The sequence below is a fragment of the Anabrus simplex genome, chromosome 5 (genome assembly GCF_040414725.1).
Source record: "Anabrus simplex isolate iqAnaSimp1 chromosome 5, ASM4041472v1, whole genome shotgun sequence".
In the NCBI taxonomy this organism is placed as follows: domain Eukaryota; kingdom Metazoa; phylum Arthropoda; class Insecta; order Orthoptera; family Tettigoniidae; genus Anabrus; species Anabrus simplex.
Window position 1 is genome coordinate 266,394,248 of NC_090269.1, and position 18,130 is coordinate 266,412,377.

The 18,130-nt window shown below is 40.3% G+C and overlaps 1 protein-coding gene across 1 annotated transcript in view; it reads right to left on the reverse strand.

Moving 5' to 3' along the window:
* Window positions 1-18,130, reverse strand: part of muskelin (muskelin 1) — a 231,598-nt gene that overhangs the window by 74,507 nt on the left and 138,961 nt on the right. The gene's annotated exons all lie outside the window — the stretch shown is intronic.

An 18,130-nucleotide genomic window follows, 5' to 3' on the forward strand; every position in this document is an offset into this window, starting at 1 on the left:
ATAAATAAATAAGCTGCTCAAGAACCTTAATCTTATTAAAAACAACATATAATATTAAAACACTACTTATACTAATTATAAATGACTAATGCTAAATTACAATAGTGTGTTGTGGTATTAAAATATGCTTGGAAGAGTAGTTGGAAAGTCAAATGTTCACCAGTTTGTTGTAATGTGAATTGATGTTGATTATCCCAAACTGAGTGCTAAAATGAAAAGTGAGTAATGAAACTATAATTGTGTACTGAATTTGTCTCTGACATTGATCAAGTGCATTTCTCAGCTGCAGAATAACCCTTTCAGACCATGTACGCACAATTGTGTAGGTTCGTATTTTATTTATGTCTGAGCTTATTTGACGTTTTCTTGGTGCTAGACTGGACTGCAGTGCTTGTGCGGGACACATAGCATGTACTTCAGTTGTTTCTATTTAGCACTTGACCACCAGGGGGCAAGAAGAAGAGTTTAAAAATACAGTTCAACGGCAAGATTGCGGGAAGCAGTAATGCCTAAAATAAATATTAATTTATTGCATTCATATTAATCTAGAAGCTCTACTGAATATCAGAATATAATCAATGAAGTGTGTAAATTGTTTAGCGAACATAAATTATGAACTTACAACAACGTACGTAGTACCATGAGGTTTTGAATGTTGATACGCACAAGTGTGCGGGCTAGGATTCCCTACAGGCAACGCATGCAAGAGTGCTGGGTGCTGCCACCAAAAGGACTCTGAAAGCAGAACTCGTACTCTATGTGAGAAAGGTAATGTATAAGATTTTAATTGTTTAAAATACATTGTTCAACACTGTACAATAGAAAATTTGATAATATACATGTGTACATTCACATCTACTGAGCTGAATTTTTTATTTTTTGTAAGTAGTGATTTAAGTCCTGACACGCACAATTGTGTGAGTTCTGTTTTTAAGCTGAGAGTTCTCATTTTGTAAAATAAACTGTAAAAACATGTATTTGAGAGCATTTTAGTAAGTTTTTGACGTACAAACAAAAATTCGCACCTCCAGTTATCTTTCAGATCCGACGAGAAGGTGTTGCTGTCAAAAGGGCAGTAAAAGCAAAACTCGTCCTCAATGTAGAAAATGTAATATTTACTTGTGTTTGAATGAAGATTTAACTGTTTTAAATTATTCCCCACTGTAAAATAGAACATTTGATCATGTACATATTTATATTCACATGCATTGAGGTAATTTTTCTTTTTTGTAAGTAGTGAACTAAGTCCTGACTCGCACAATTGTGTGGGTGCTTTTTCTCACATGTTAATTTTTATTTTGTAGAATAAACTAAAAATATATGTAATTAAGAGCATTTTAGTCAGTTTTTGACGTACAAACAAAAATTTACATCGCCAGTTTTCTTTCAGGTCTGAAAGGGATAAGCATCTGCAGTCTGGTGCCACTCTGTGCATGCAAAAGTGGTTGATGTCGCATTAAATGAAACATGCCGGATCATCACCAGGTGTCTTAAACCAAAGGCACAATGTGGCTCAGTAACAGCTCAGGCAGGTAAAGGAGCGCAGCATGCACTCTGACAGAAGGTGCAGCCTAGCAGCTGCTTGCACGGCTCATAATTACAACTAGTGAAGCACTGCACATCTAAACAAATTTAAACTTTTAACAGTTTAATTCTGCCTAATGTCTTGTTCTATTCAAACAAATTTAAACTTTTAAGAGTTTAATTCTGCCTAATGTCTTGTTCTATTCAGTGCATTAGATTATGGAGAGGAAACAAAATAATTTATTTTGTAAACAAACACTTTGAGGTAAGTAAATATGTTTAATTATATTAATTTTATTAAGTTATGTGTATGAAATAAAACTAATCAGTTTGATATGTGGGAACTAAATACTCCTTTAACTACTATCTTTACTCAGATTTTTTTTAAATCTGGCTTACGTAGCACCGACACAAATAGTCGGGGGCGAAACACTAGCAACCAGGAATGAGTTAGCTGGAAAATTTATAATGTCCAATAACGGACCATTTATATTGGTATTATAAATTTACTCATTCGGAACAAACATTTCAGATTCCCTATGGGAATAAATATCATCTGATGGCCAGGCAGGCATCAATTTTTGGTAGTGGGGCAGGGTCTCTCATAGTGCATTGGCACTGCCAGTGGCTACAATTAGCCTACGCAGTGGCCTCCACGTTATGCACTAGCCATGCGTCTTGGTAGGTGTGCTAGGTACCAACCGATGAGCCCAGCCTAGCACACGGGGGCGAAATGCTGACAACCAGGAATGAGTCAGCTGGAAAATTTATAATGTCCAAAAACGGACCATTTATAACACGGATAGGCACGCAGCCTACAGTTGTAGCCCAACCGACTTTAAAGCGAGATTGTGGAAAGACAACTTCAGTAAGCAGAGCCAGAGCGCACTAAATCCCAAGAGCAGTGTGACAAAGAAAGGTACCGATAGTCTCCCCCTCTATGGCCAGCGAGCCTAGGATTGGCAGCAAAAACCAAATGGCTGGTCTACACCTGTAGCTCGCGCGCCTAATGGAGGGTTAATGCCGGTTGTGGACAACGCTGGAGTTTTCGTCCAATGATGTACCATACGTGCACGACTGGCGACAGATCGGGGGAACGAGCAGGTCAAGGCAACAAGTCAACCGTATGTAGAGCACGTTGGGTTACAACAGTGGCATGGGGTCGTGCACTATTCTGTTGGAGAACATCCCTGGGAATGCTGTTCATGATTGGCAGCACAACAAGTTGAATCACCAGATAGATGCACACATCTGCAGTCAGCGTGTGTGAGATAACCTCAAGAGCGCTCCTGTTGTCATGTGAAACTGCTTCCCAGACCAGAACTCCTGGTGTCGGTCCAGTGTTGACATCGCAGACAGGTGGAATGCAGGCACTCACCCGGACTCTTCCTAACCAACACATGGCCCATCAATGGCACCAAGGCAGAATTGGCTTTCCTAGCAAAACAAATGGACCTCCACTCCATCTTCCAATGAGCTCTCGCTTGATACCACTGAAGTCGCAGGCGGCAGTAGTTTGGGGTAAGTGGAATGCACGCCACAGGGCGTCTGGCTCGGAAATGTCCTTCAAGTAACAGATTTTGAAAAGTTTGTTAGGTCACTGTGGTACCAACTGCCGCTCGAATTGCTGCTGCAGACTAAGTCCACATTGTGCCATATCCTGGCCATCTCTATCTGGTTCGCTTTTCGGACAAACTGGTTGCCCTCTGTTACTTATGTGTACTCAACGACTTCGGTATCATGGCCGACTTTGACTTTTATTGTACACGCAAACTAAGCCCAAGGAGATCACAGGTGTCGCCTTTGTCTTCCTGTGATTTTACGACGTTTGTTCCCAATCTTGTCAATCTAGTTTCTCCAAGGCTCCTCTTCTACACTTTTTATCTTGGTGAAGAGTTATGACGAGCGACATAACATTTCTCCACGCTTTTTATTACAAGCGTTATTTTAAACATTCTAAGTCGTAAATGCATTTAGTCTCGGAGATTGCCAACGTGCTTTATTGCACATACATGAATGGCCTCATTACGGTCAGGTAACGTCTATATTTTTGTGTCTGTTTTAATCACCACTTGGCATTGTGGTTGGCCACTATTTCTTGCTCTCTGTAGGTATTTATTTTTTTATTTTTTATTTTGGTGGCCTGTCTTGTTCTTTCTGTTGTTGCCCATGTAACGTTATTTATATCAGCTTGATTTGTCTTACTGTAATTGAGCATCTGTACTGCGTGAATGAGCTCTGTTGCAACTTGGATGAGTGTTACGTTGATTTTATTCTACGGTTCATGTTGTGGAGGTCTCTATGTTGTTGCTCATGTGCCAATGTGCTCTCCAATGTCCCAGCTAGATGGTTGTGTATCAGAAGGACCTATGCATGGGATGGTTTGTGCTGTTTTGGCATTTGAAGGGTATAATAATAATAATAATAATAATAATAATAATAATAATAATAATAATAATAATAATAATAATAATAATAATGTTATTTGTTTTACGTCCCACTAACTACTCTTTTACGGTTTTCGGAGACGCCGAGGTGCCGGAATTTAGTCCCGCAGGAGTTCTTTCAGTGCCAGTAAATCTACCGTTACGAGGCTGACGTATTTGAGCACCTTCAAATACCATCGGACTGAGCCAGGATCGAACCTGCCAAGCTGGGGTCAGAAGGCCAGCGCCTTAACCGTCTGAGCCACTCAGTCCGGCTTTGAAGGGTATATGACAGACGTACTGATGATATGATTTGCGCCTCTGATCTTGTGTGGGTTTGGCTTTGAATATCTGCGTGAGACATTTATGAACCATGCTTCTACATTTTTGGGGTTCTTCTGACCATCATTATCCCACATAGTGGGTACTAATCACAGGCAACGCAGACCCACGGTGTTGCTCATATAGTGGTACAACTCACAGGCAACGCCCAGACCCGTGGTGTTGCTCATGTGGGTACGACACACGGGTACTGGAAAACCCCAGGCCAGGCTCTTGGCTGCTACTAATCACAAATCTATTTCGTACCTAATATAGTGGTACTACTCGCAAATACAGGCAACCTATGGTGTTCCCCGCGTGATGGTACGAATCAAAAGTAGTTTCAAGTTTTAATTTAATCATCCCTTGGTCGCCCCTTTTAGTCGCCTCGCACGACAGGCAGGGGATACCGTGGGTGTATTATTCATCTGCATCCCCCACACACAGGGGGTAAAGAGAGAGAGAAAAGGAAAAGAAATAAGGGATCTGTATCTTCGAAAGATGAAGTAACGGACGAAGAAAGGCAAGGGCCGCGAAGAGCGTGAAAATGAAAGACTCCCTAGGACTCGAATGCTCTAATGCCATCGGGGTCGGAAAAGAACAACAGTTGACCAAGGAAGGTCGGACAGGATAGACGAAAGCAAGGAGCTTGGCACAAGTGGAAGCAATGCCAGGACTCGGCTAAGGGCCCCGTGGTCGCCAATCCACACTCCCAAGCTGAGAGCCCCTTGGGCCCCTTTTAGTAGCCTCTTACGACAGGCAGGGGATACCGTGGGTGTATTCTTCATCCTCCTCCCCGACCCACAGGGGGTAGTGTAATTGGTCCACGAGAGGTATTTTATTTCCCCCAAGTCCGCCAGCAAGCCGGTGAGGACCCCCTATCCACCACCTGGGACGCTCCACGTGGGAGTATCACCTCTCCCCCTGCTACGCCTGCGTAGCAGGTTCTTGGACTCAGAGAATTAGAGTAGGCAAAGCTTAATCTGTCCCTGTAATAATTAAAAGGGGAATTCCTGAAGGCAGTATTATTGGACCTTACTTTTTCTTATATATATCAATAATATGTGTAAAGAAGTGGAATCAGAGATAAGGATTTTTGGGGATGATGTTATTTTGTACAGAGTAATAAATTACAAGACTGTGAGCAACTCCAAAATGACCTTGATAATGTTGTGAGGCTCAGGCGGCAGCACACCGGCCTCTCCTCACTGGGTCTTCTGGTTCAAATCCTGGTCACTCCATGTGAGATTTGTGCTGGACAAAGTGCAGGCGGAACAGATTTTTCTCCGGGTACTCCGGTTTTCTGCAGTTGACCACTTCAGCGGGAATCTGTGTCAAAAATGGTCTGAGCCGAAGAAAATGATAGAATTCCTGGGACCGGTGACTGTCAGACGTCGCTACTAGTGTATTATCCACGGCTCATCTACCCCTGTTAAAGCCGTACCACCAGAGTGTCAGGTAAAAACTAACTAAAGCCTATTTCCTTACTATGCTACGTTGAATCTAACTCTTTTATTGCATGTCTTTTACGTATGTATATTATGGTTTCGCAGGATACTAATAGTTTTTGCTTTTCAGCTTAATGAAAATGATACATCATTACCAAGCATGAACTAGAGAAAGGATGTACTTTCCAAGAAAAGAGACTGTCTTGGATATTTACGTAAATGATGAAGACATGCTGGACTGGTTACAACTTACAGTACAGACAGTAGTATGAGAAATTACAGAAGATTAATTTATCTGGACGCACACACACACACACACACACACACACACACACACACACACACACACACACACACAGAGAGAGAGAGAGAGAGAGAGAGAGAGAGAGAGAGAGAGAGAGAGAGAGCTCTTTGATAATAGACTGTATTGTGGTAAAGTGCAATGGATAGTACACATGCACATGCTTAGTTTTATTGTTCCTGGATTTTGGTGTACTCTCTTTGTTCAAAATGAGCCCTTCCTGACTGATCACCTGGTAAGGTCTCATTTTAATGGGAGGTGTGGGAAGATTGGGCCATATCCTGGACATCTCTATCTGGTTCCCTTTTTGGACAAACTGCCTGCCCTCTGTTACTTATATGTACTCACTGACATCGGTATCATGGCCGACTGACTTTTATTGTACACGCAAACTTTCCCCAAGGAGACCACAGGTGTCGCCTTTGTTGACCTGTGATTTAAGACATTTGTTCCCGATCTTGTCTATCTAGTTTCTCCATGGCTCTTCTTCTACGCTTTTTATCTTGGCGAAGGGTTATTGCGAGCAACACAATGTTTCTCCACGCTTGTCATTACAAGCGTTATACTAAATGTTTTAAGTTGTAAATGCATTTAGTCTCAGAGGTTTCCAACATGCTTTATTGCAAATATATGAATGGCCTGATTAAGGCAATGTAAATTATATGTTTTTGTGTTTGTTTTTATCACCACTTGGCATTGTGGTTGGCGAATATTTCTTGCTCTCCGTAGGTATTTTTTTAAAATTTACTAGCTGATGTACCCGTGCTTCGCTACGGAATTCTATATTGTATACAGAATTCTAGATTAGATAGTGTACACACTGTGAGCAAGATTGTATTAAATTGCATAGTACTTAACATTAGCCTAGAAACGCAAAGGTGAAGTCACCAAACGTCCTTTCTCATATGAAGACTGGGTTAGGGAATTTCCATTGTAATAGTAGGCCCCTTGCCTACCATCAGCAACGGGCGAGCTGGCCATGTGGTTAGGAGCACACAGCTGTGAGCTCGCATCCGGGAGATAGTGGGTTTGAACCCCACTGTCGGCACCCCTGAAGATGGTTTTCCGTGGTTTAACATTTGCACACCAGGCAAATGCTGGGGCTGTACCTTAATTAAGGCCACAGCCGCTTCCTGCCCATTCCCAGGCCTTTCCTGTCTCATCGTTGCCATAAGACCTATCTGTGTCGGTGCGACGTAAAGCAGCAGCAACTAGTCTATCATAAGTCACAATCAGGTTGAGAAGTTTTCAGCATAATGGCAGACACTCACTCTCCGTCTGCCTTTTTCCATCCTCAGAAAGACTGTCTTAGTAGTTTTCCCAACTGAAATGAACATAGGTCGTTACAATGACGTCAGTAGGAATGGCGCGATTAAAAGCAATGCTTTCATATGAAATAATCGAATGAAAAACCACACATTTTCTCACTTTTAACAAACAGAACTACACTGCCGATCTAACAGTCCAAAGTTCCAGAGCTGGAATGACCAAGCCACAGACAGCCGTGATCCGTGAACATTATTTCGTCTTATTTCGGCAGGCGGGTGGAGGGGTGTCAAATAGTGGAGAGTCCCAGGGCAAAAACTATGTCCTTTTACTAATCTTTTCCTAGAAGTACCCGACGAGTCGGAAAATCTCAGTTCATTACACAGGCGGTGGAAAAATCTATCTGACTTGGAGGTAATTTTTCCTCCAAGCCAGAGGAGAAACACCCTCTCACTGCTAATTTGGAATAAAATGAATGTAGAATTTAATAATAAAAGAGGAAGAAGCTTTTCTTAAGAAAGGGCTCTTTTCAGGGTTGAATTTTGAGTTATTTAGTGAATTGTGGTGCTATAATTTGGAATAGGCCTAAATTGTAATTCTAGACCAGGTCATACTACTACTACTACTACTACTACTACTACTACTACCACCACCACCACCACCACTAAGTGGGCCTCTGCCTTAAGTATGCACACCCCCCATTCAAACCAGCACGGCATAGTAGGGATCGAATAGCTGGAATACTATGATAAACCACTCTGTTACGTACCGGCAGTATCAGAAAATGTATGAACCAGAGGAATGGCATGGTAAAGAAAAAAGTTTTGCAACTCCCCAGCTATTTCCCGCCAATTCAGTCAGGCTGTTATACTCAGTACGCAGCAGTAATCCCATCTGAGTTGAGCGGCAACATAAGAGACAAAGAACATCACAACAAACAATGGTCAATGTAATGTAAATGTTTATCAATGTTATGCGCTTTCAATATTGTAGGCCTTCACATTTAGTTTTCTTCCAACTCTGGTACGGTAAAACTGAATAAAACATAAATGGTCGGAAATTGTATTCTCTATAACTTTTGTTATGTAGTCCTATGCGATAGGACTAATAACATCGGTATTTAAAAATTAAATTTCAGGCACCTTCCCCTAAACTACAATTTCATTCAGGATGAATAAAATTGTTTATAACAGACTGTAGCTCTTATTCCCCGACTCTATATACCGATTTTCATTAAATTCTGTTAACTCATTTTCTCGTGGCTCGGCGCTGATATGGACTTGTCAATAAAAATACAAATTCATGAATATCTGTGTTATCAAAGCCGGTACGGTAACAATATATGACAAATGATCAGAAATTTAATTCTATATAACTTTCGTTATGTAGTATTTTACGATAGAACCACTAATAATATAAATATTTGAGAATTAAATTTTAGGCCTTCCTCTAAACTACCTTTTAACTAGGCATGAGTATAATTATTTATAGCCTAGATTCTAATGGCTCATCACCCGACTTCACATACCGATTTTCATTAAATTCTCCTCAGCCGTTTTCTCGTGATGCGTGTACATAAAGACCGAGAAATTGAATGGCTGCTCGCAAAAACGGGCTATTCAAAGTTTCGTTAGAACAGAGATAAATCAACTTTTGTGAATGTCAAGAAACAAAAACTATACCATAAAAATATTTTTTTCATTATTTTATCTCAATGTAGTACCTTTAAATTACCAATTATCAATATAACAAAACTGTATTAAAAATGAAAGTTGCTTGGAAAAATAGCAATATAAAAACTGAAGAAAATTGACTTTTGCATGACGTAGCTATAAATAATACGAGGTTGGGGCAAAAGTCATGGCAACTATTTTTTTCTTGTAGATATGTGAATGGATCACAAACGTATGTGTGTCGTGTGGAAGTTCTGCAGGGATAGTGTGTATGCAGAACAACAGATGGTTCTGTGATAGCTGGTAGTAGCGCAGCAATGGCTGTGAAATCAGTCAGGTGGTTAGTGTCGTGCGAGATGGAAGTAACCTGTGTTGAGCAGCGCGCTTACATCAAAAGAGCCTTTCTCCGAGGGAGAAATGCGATGGAATGGCAATGAAGCCCGTGGGAATAATACCCTACCATACTGCACAGTTGCACGGTGGGTAGGAAAGTTTCAGCAAGGACGTGTGTCAACCAGTGTTGAGCAATGTTCGGGACGACCTGTCAGTGTGCGGACCGACGTAGCACGTGCCGTCATTGAGCAGCTCCTGGATGAAGACAGACAACGGACGTTACTGGAGTTAGAGAGGGCAAGGGGCATCGAGAAACGCACCGTCCACAGGATATTGCGCAATGAGCTGCAACTGCACAAAATCGCATCGCAGTGGGTACCGCATGCAGTGACGGAAGGTCAAAGGTGGGTGTGCTTTGCAATATGCTCCGACCACCTTGCACGCTGGCAACAGGACGGTGATCAATTCTTGTCACGAATAATCGCCATCGATGAATTTTGGGCCAGGGCATACGACCCAGAACTGAAACGACAGTCCGCAGAGTGGCGACATGCTGGATCACCAAGGAGGCAGAAGATCCGTCAGAATCCTTCCCCAGTCAAATTGATGGTGATCATCGCATATGACGTCAGGGGTGTCATTGTTTGCCACTTTGTTCCACATGGCAGAACAGTGACCGCACAGTACCACACGGACTTCCTGGTGCGACATTTAATGTCCGGATCTTGTGGACAGTGCAATAATCCTGCATGACAATGCAAAACCACATAAAGCAGAGTGTGTAGGGCAGCTACTGCGACGTTGGGGATGGGAAGAATTGGAGCACCCACGTACTCTCCCGACATTTCGCCCTGTGACTTCGATCTCATTCAAAAGATTAAGGAACCACAACGTGGTAGGCAGTTTGCAACACGAGAGGACATTGCTAATGCTGTGCGCCAACAGGCGACCCGATTCACACATGGTGCGGCAAATGCTGAGGCAGATGGTATTCAGCGCCTCCCGCATCGTTGGCAGCGTGTGGTGTCAGTAGCAGGGGACTACTTGGAGGGTCTTTAGGACCAGGTTTGTCATGTCAACTTTATGTGTACTGTGTTGTCATTATTTTGCACCGGGAAGGCCATATTGCCCTGTATACTACCGTAATAAATTAGTGTGTTACGATATTTCAGTGCTATTCGTTGTCCACACATGTAGTCAACACCTTGTCCTTTCGTCTGTATATGTCACATTTTCCAACAGGACTGGTATCTTCAAGAAAAAAATAGTTGCCATGACTTTTGCCCCAACCCTCGTATTTTACCTTAGATTCACAATTAAGTATTTATTTTCCACCTAGTCGATACAATGATTGCTTAAGGCAATTTTTAATGGTCAAAAGTGGTACATGTTTCGTATATTATCAACATCTTCAGCCACATAACACTGTTTAGATGAAAAATGTATAAAATTGACAAAGTAATGCTTTAGAGGAAGCGTCCTTAAAATTAACATAAGATTGACAAGATTAAAACAAACAAATAACTCAAGAGAAAATATATAAATTATTTCTACAATAGAAAGCAGTCGTCAAGGAAACACTTGTACAATATTCCATAGAGAAATTGTCCTAATAAATATTCTTTTCTTAATAATTCATGAAAAAAGATCAATTTATAAATTAAAATTATACAATTTATAAGTAATTATCGAAATGAAGAAATCCTGATATCACAGTGCGGCTCTTATTATTAATGTAGATGAAGATATAACTAATTCCTAGTTGTCAAATCTTATTAAGCCTGCTTTCCTTTGGAATAGTAACTCTGTCATTCTTTCACAGTTTTGCGCCGGGTGTAATATTGATGATGCGTTCTTAATTGTGAATCTATTGAAGTGCGATACGGACCATGAAGCTGATTTTATGTTTTACCTTAGATTCGTAACCAAACATTATTTTGTGGTCATACAATACAAAAAATGTTTTTTATATACAGTAAATTGGATATTTCTAATTTTTTTGCTAGTGGCTTTACGTTGCACCGACACAGATAGGTCTTATGGCGACGATGGGATAGGAAAGGCCTAGGAGTTGGAAGGAAGCGGTCGTGGCCCTAATTAAGGTATAGCCCCAGCATTTGCCCGGTGTGAAAACGCAAAAACACGGAAAAGCATCTTCAGGGCTGCCGACAGTGGGATTCGAACCCACTATCTCCTAGATGCAAGCTCACAGCCACGCGCCCATAATCGCACGGCCAACTCGCCCGGGAAATTAGATACAAATATGCTGCAGACTTATTTTGGGATATGGCACGACATTCCCTCATGGGACAATAATCAGTCACATGGGTCATATTCTAATGCATAGAAGAAAGATTCCTCAGCCACGTGTTGGCCATTGCCAGCTGTCAGTTCCCTCTAATACTGGTGATATCTTGGAAGGACATATTCAAGCAGCTCAAGCAAGTCCTTAAGCTTTCGGGCTTTCAGCATTAGTGAAGTAAGAAATCGGATTTCAGCACTAACAAACATATAGGTAGCATTATAGTACTGGTCCGCCTCTGTGGTGTAGTGGTTAATGTGATTAGCTGCCACCCCCAGAGGCCTGGTTTCGATTCCCGGCTCTGCCATGAAGGTTGTAAATAAACAGTACGAGGGCTGGAACGGGGTCTACTCAGCCTCGGGAGGTCAACTGAGTAGAGGGGCTTCGAATCCCACCTCAGCCATCCTCGAAATGGTTTTCCGTAGTTTCCCACTTCTCCTCCAGGTACCTAAGGCCATGGCTGTTTCCTTCCCTCTTCCTTGTCTATCCCTTCCGAACTTCCCATCCTCCAACTAGGCACCTGTTGAGCATAGCAGGTGAGGCCGCCTGGGCGAGGTAATGGCCCTTCTCACCAGTTATATCACCATACCCAAAGTCTCACGCTCCAGGACACTGCCCTTGAAGTGGTAGAAGTGAAATCCCTCGCTGAGTCCGAGGGAAAACCAACCCTGAATGATAAACTGATTAAGAAAGAAGGAAAGAAAGAAAGATCATAGTACTATAGGTCTATAATCTATCATTCCCGAAAAAAATATATATTTATGGTTGGGGCAACTGGCCTACCCACTTCCGGGGCCCATGAAAGAGAAACATTACATATCTTGGTGGAGGGAAAAAGTTTAACATGATAAATATAAAGATAAATATGACTTCATCTAGTTTTCACAAGTCGGGCTGAATGGTTCAGACGGTTGATGTGCTGGCCTTCTGACACCAACTTGGCAGGTTCGATCCTGGTTCAGTCCGGTGGTAGCTGAAGGTGCTCAAATACATCATCCTCGTGTTGGTAGATTTACTGGCACGTAAAAGAACTCCTACAGGACTAAATTCCTGCACATCGGCGTCTCCGAAAACCATAGAGGTAGTTAGCGGGGCGTAAAGCCAATAACATTAATTACATTTGGCTTTTAACAAGCTGAACATATCACGCAAGAAAAGTGTCTTGGTGACATTTTAGTCATTCAATACAGGAATGTTTTTGGGTGCTGTGACTTTTACCCTTTTTTCTCTTCAAATTGCTTCTTGTCGCACCATCACAGATAGGTCTTATGGCGACAATGGGACAGGAAAGGCCTAGGAATGGGAAGGAAGCGGCCGTGGCTTTAATTAAGGTACAGCCCCAGCATTTGCCTGGTGTGAAAATGGGAAACCACGGAAAACAATCTTCAGGGCTGCCGACAGTGGGGTTCGAACCCACTATGTTCCGGATGCGAGCTCACAGCTGCGCGCTCCTAACCACATGGCCTATTCGCCCGGTATTTTACCCTTCGGTTTATTGATTTGGCTTGTATAACCTAAAACTTAGGCTGAGTTGGATAATATTTTAAACACCAGCATCACTACTTTCACCTGTGTCCAATTATGTTATTTATTTCTTTAATATTATGATAATTATAATAATTGAGCATTGTTAACTTATAAGACCCCAACAGACAAGCATTGGTTTTGTGTAGAGATATACATTTGTTAAATTCACGTTTTCTTTCATGATGTACATGCCTATTTTTTGTTATATTAAAGAAATTTTTTTTTTTGCTAGTTGCTTTACGTCGCACCGACACAGATAGGTCTTATGGGGACGATAGGACTGGAAAGGGCTAGGAGTGGGAAGGAAGAGGCCGTGGCCTTAATTAAGGTACAGCCCCAGCATTTGCCTGGTGTGAAAATGGGAAACCACGAAAACCATCTTCAGGGCTGCCGACAGTGGGATTCGAACCTACTATCTCCCGGATACTGGCCGCACTTAAGCGACTGCAGCTATCGAGCTCGGTATATATATAGAGAGAGAGAATTTAGCTATAACCTAAATTTCTTTAGAAATGTAAGCTCTTCAATAAAGACATAAATAACCGTCACGTGCCAAGATAAACTGGTATAATTACAGCTGTCAATATGGTTCATAACCCCTTTGATTTATTACCTTGACATGGATCACCCAAAACATAGGTTAGGTTTGGAGAATACTTTAATAATCAGCATTAATTAATGCACTGTTTATTACTTTCATATTCCAAGATGTAATTGAAGCATTTAATTAAAGCATCATACATTAAAATGTAAAGTTTAACCACTAGAACAGCTGACATGGAAAAGTGATTGAAAATTCAAACAAATTCAACTTACGTTAAAATGATCTTAAAAAAAAAAAAAGGTAGACTTTTCCGATGTATCACCAGCATTTCTACGGCTCGCCGAAATCCATTTTGTCCCTAGTTTTAGAGTCTTTGGAACATTAATAAACAATTTGTTTGGGATGGTATGCGATATGCTATTGCACATCGGAACTATACACCATTTATAAGTTTTCTGGCTCACTGTCTGCACAGGATTCATTTTAAGTCTAAAATATACCACTCAAATTATTATCCAATGTATAGACCTCGAATTTAACCATGCCAGACACTAACAAAGTAAAAATACGCAAAGTGTATCCTGCTTCTCGCAGCACTTTATGTGTTATTTTGTCTCCTAATTCAGTCAACCTGTCCGATGACGTCAGACCAATGAGATGGCGTACTTGCGTCTCGTGACATTTTCGTACTTTAATTTAGATTTTTATCATGTTTGGAGTTATTATTTGTACATTCTGATCACATTTTTTAATTCAGCGTGGAATTTTGAATCAGATTAGCATATTGTTAACTAAAACCCCAGATCATGCATGTTCCCTATTGTAGTTAAAAATTAAATAATTGAAAAGGAGGTTCAACCTATTCAATACTTAAAAGAAGGAAATGCAGTAATTACATTCCTATTTAAATGGGACCGGTTTCGACCTTAGTCCAGGTCATCATCAGCCGTAAAAAGATGTACAATGTTTATGAATATTGGAGGTCAGTTTCACACTTTGATAGGCACAAAGACACGACACCACATTCTGTATGCACAAAGTCACAACACTATCAACTAATAAACGAAGATCAAAAATAACTAGAAGTCGCAGACGAATAGATTTGTAGTAGAAAGCCGCCAGCTCCTGGTGATCAGCGCGGCACATTCAAGGTCATGCGCTGCGGTCGAACGCCAAAGTAGAGTGGAGAATGTTTTGAAGGTCTAGAATTTGTCACGGTTGCGGGAAGTTAAGTACGTATATAGAAATATACGACGCAAATCAGAATAATTGAGTGAGTACTTGTACTCCTGCTAAGTTCTTGGAAAACAGTTGACTTGAAAAAACAATTGTAGAGAGAAGAAAAAAATGTAGTAAAAAGCGAAATATCGGAAAACAAATGAAAACTTATATGCACAGTGCGCTATTTTTAAATGAAAAATTTTTAGGTTATGATTGAAGTAGTCGAAGTTGGTGCAAGACAAGAGTTAAAATTTGAAAGAGGAGAAACCGAAATGAAGGTCGTGGGTTTTTTTAAAATATATATATATAGAGAGAAGGAAGAATAAATTAAACGAGGAAGAGTGATAGTGAAATAAGAGAAAGAATAAAAGAAATTGAAGTTAGATGGTAATGAGGAAGGATAAGATAGGGAAATGAAGGAGGGGTAGTTTAGGGTGGGGGGTGGGTTAGGAGGGTGGGTTATTGGAGGTAGAAAATGTGGGTGGGAACTATGTAAGGCATGGAAAATAGAATTGGGGTTTTGGAATTTGGAATTTTTGAGAAGAAGAATTAGGAAGTCAAAAAGGATATTGGGTTTTTCAGAAATGTCGTTTAAATTGAAATTAGGGTTGAAGTACTGGTCAAGGTGGATAAAGCAATTTTCAGTAATGTTTAAGAGGGGGCCTTTGTTAATGATTTTAAGTATATTTAAGTCATTGTCAATACTGGTGAAACTATGCTTGGAGTCTTGTATGTGCTGTCCTATGGCAGAGAATCTGTTGTATTTAATGGCGTTGACATGTTCAGAGTACCTGATATTGAAGTTGCGGCCAGTTTGTCCGACGTAGGAGGAATTGCAGTTGTTGCATTTAAATCTGTATACACCAGATTTAGAAAAAGCATTAGACTTATTTAGAGATTTAGAGTTGTGTAAGATATCAAGACTTCTATTGTTAGTTCTAAAAGAAATTTTCATATTATGTTTTTTAAAAATATTAGTTATTTTATAAGCATCCTGAGTGGAAAAAAAAAAAAAAAAAAAAAACAACCCACGACCTTCATTTTGGTTTCTCCTCTTTCAAATTTTAACTCTTGTCTTGCACCAACTTCGACTACTTCAATCATAACCTAAAAATTTTTCATTTAAAAATAGCGCACTGTGCATATAAGTTTTCATTTGTTTTCCGATATTGCGCTTTTTACTACATTTTTTCCTTCTCTCTACAATTGTTTTTTCAAGTCAACTGTTTTCCAAGAACTTAGCAGGAGTACAAGTACTCACTCAATTATTCTGATTTGCGTCGTATATTTCTATATACGTACTTAACTTCCCGCAACCGTGACAAATTCTAGACCTTCAAAACATTCTCCACTCTACTTTGGCGTTCGACCGCAGCGCATGACCTTGAATGTGCCGCGCTGATCACCAGGAGCTGGCGGCTTTCTACTACAAATCTATTCGTCTGCGACTTCTAGTTATTTTTGATCTTCGTTTATTAGTCGATAGTGTTGTGACTTTGTGCATACAGAATGTGGTGTCGTGTCTTTGTGCCTATCAAAGTGTGAAACTGACCTCCAATATTCATGAACATTGTACATCTTTTTACGGCTGATGATGACCTGGACTAAGGTCGAAACCGGTCCCATTTAAATAGGAATGTAATTACTGCATTTCCTTCTTTTAAGTATTGAATAGGTTGAACCTCCTTTTCAATTATTTAATTTTTAACATCAATAATTTCAATACGGAACAATGAAGTTTTTATCTTTAAATTCCCTATTGTAGGCGACTATGTTCATGATTGCAAGAAAAGAATGTGTAGAATCGTCCAAAGAATTCCTGCTGCCATTGCAGCATTAACAAGGCATTAGCTTATTTTCCCCGCAATAAAAGAATGCCCGAAAATTATTCAAAACATATCAATTATCACATTTTTGCGGTGATAAGAATATAAGGATCGAATGTTGTGATATAACAGTCCGTTCCTTCATTTTTTAAGCACACTAGCATAATTTTAAATTAAAACTATAACAACATTTGTCTTGCATTCATCATAATAACGCTTTTGTTGCTTCTTACTTGACATGTTTAAGTCTTATCGGTCTCTGCTAACCATAACCTATAATAGGTCTCCGCTAACCATAACCTATAATAATGTCAACCATGTGCCTGTGTAACAAAATACTATTTCAACACACCACTAAGAGCACTTTATGTAAAGAAACAAAACACGCTCACTGCCAAATGTGTTCAGAAATCTCATGGAAATGTGTTAATTTGACTTTAACAATTGTTTCTTAACAAATGTTGGAAATATGTTCATGAAACAGGGCACTTTTAAATGAAGTGTTAAATCAATAACAATTGTTAGTTAACATTTGTTAAGTAATATTTAACATAGAGTTGAAGAAACCGGGCGTTAGAGGTCGCAATATTACAAAGTTTGAAGCCCCATTTGGTTGACTTTGATCTCATGTACTTCCGCTTTATCAACGGCTAAATCACAGCCAGGTTTATAAACCTCACAATATTTATTTATTACTTTCAGAACAGGCTTAACTTTGTAAGGGCAGGCATATGTGTAAAATACAACATTACTTAAGGATTTGTACTGAAGAACTCCTACATTCACACAATGAATTTCACAACGCTTATACCAAGTGTACGCATTAGTTTTTGCCAGTTTTTGTGGTAACGAAAACATGTGATTTTCAAGCGAAATTCATTGATTGTTTATTCAAAATATTGGCCATCGGCTTCTACACACTTTGCCCATCTTTCAGGTAAGTTATGTATGCCATGCTAGAAAAACTACTTGTCTTTTGCAGCAAACCATTCGTCAAGCCATTTTCCAACTTCCTCGAAATTGTTGATGTGGTGCTCTGCAAGCGCACGCCCCATTGATGCGAAGAGGTGATAGTCAGATGGCGCCAGGTTGGGGCAGTACGGTGGGCGTGAAAGGATGTCCCATCCAAGCAATTTCAAGGTGTCTTTCACTGGTTTTGCTGTGTGAGATGGTGCACTGTCCTGTAACAAAATCACTTTGCCATGTCTTCTGACCCATTCCAGACATCTTTCGATCAATGCGCGATTTAAATTAACCATTTGTTGGCGAAAGCATTGTGTATTAACGATTTCGTCGGGCTTCAAGAGTTCATTGCTCGTCTTTGCACTTTTGTGGTCTACCAGAGCGTGCACTGCCTTTCACATTGACCACGTTTAAATTGTCAAAACCATGTCTCACATATTCAAACAATGACTTTC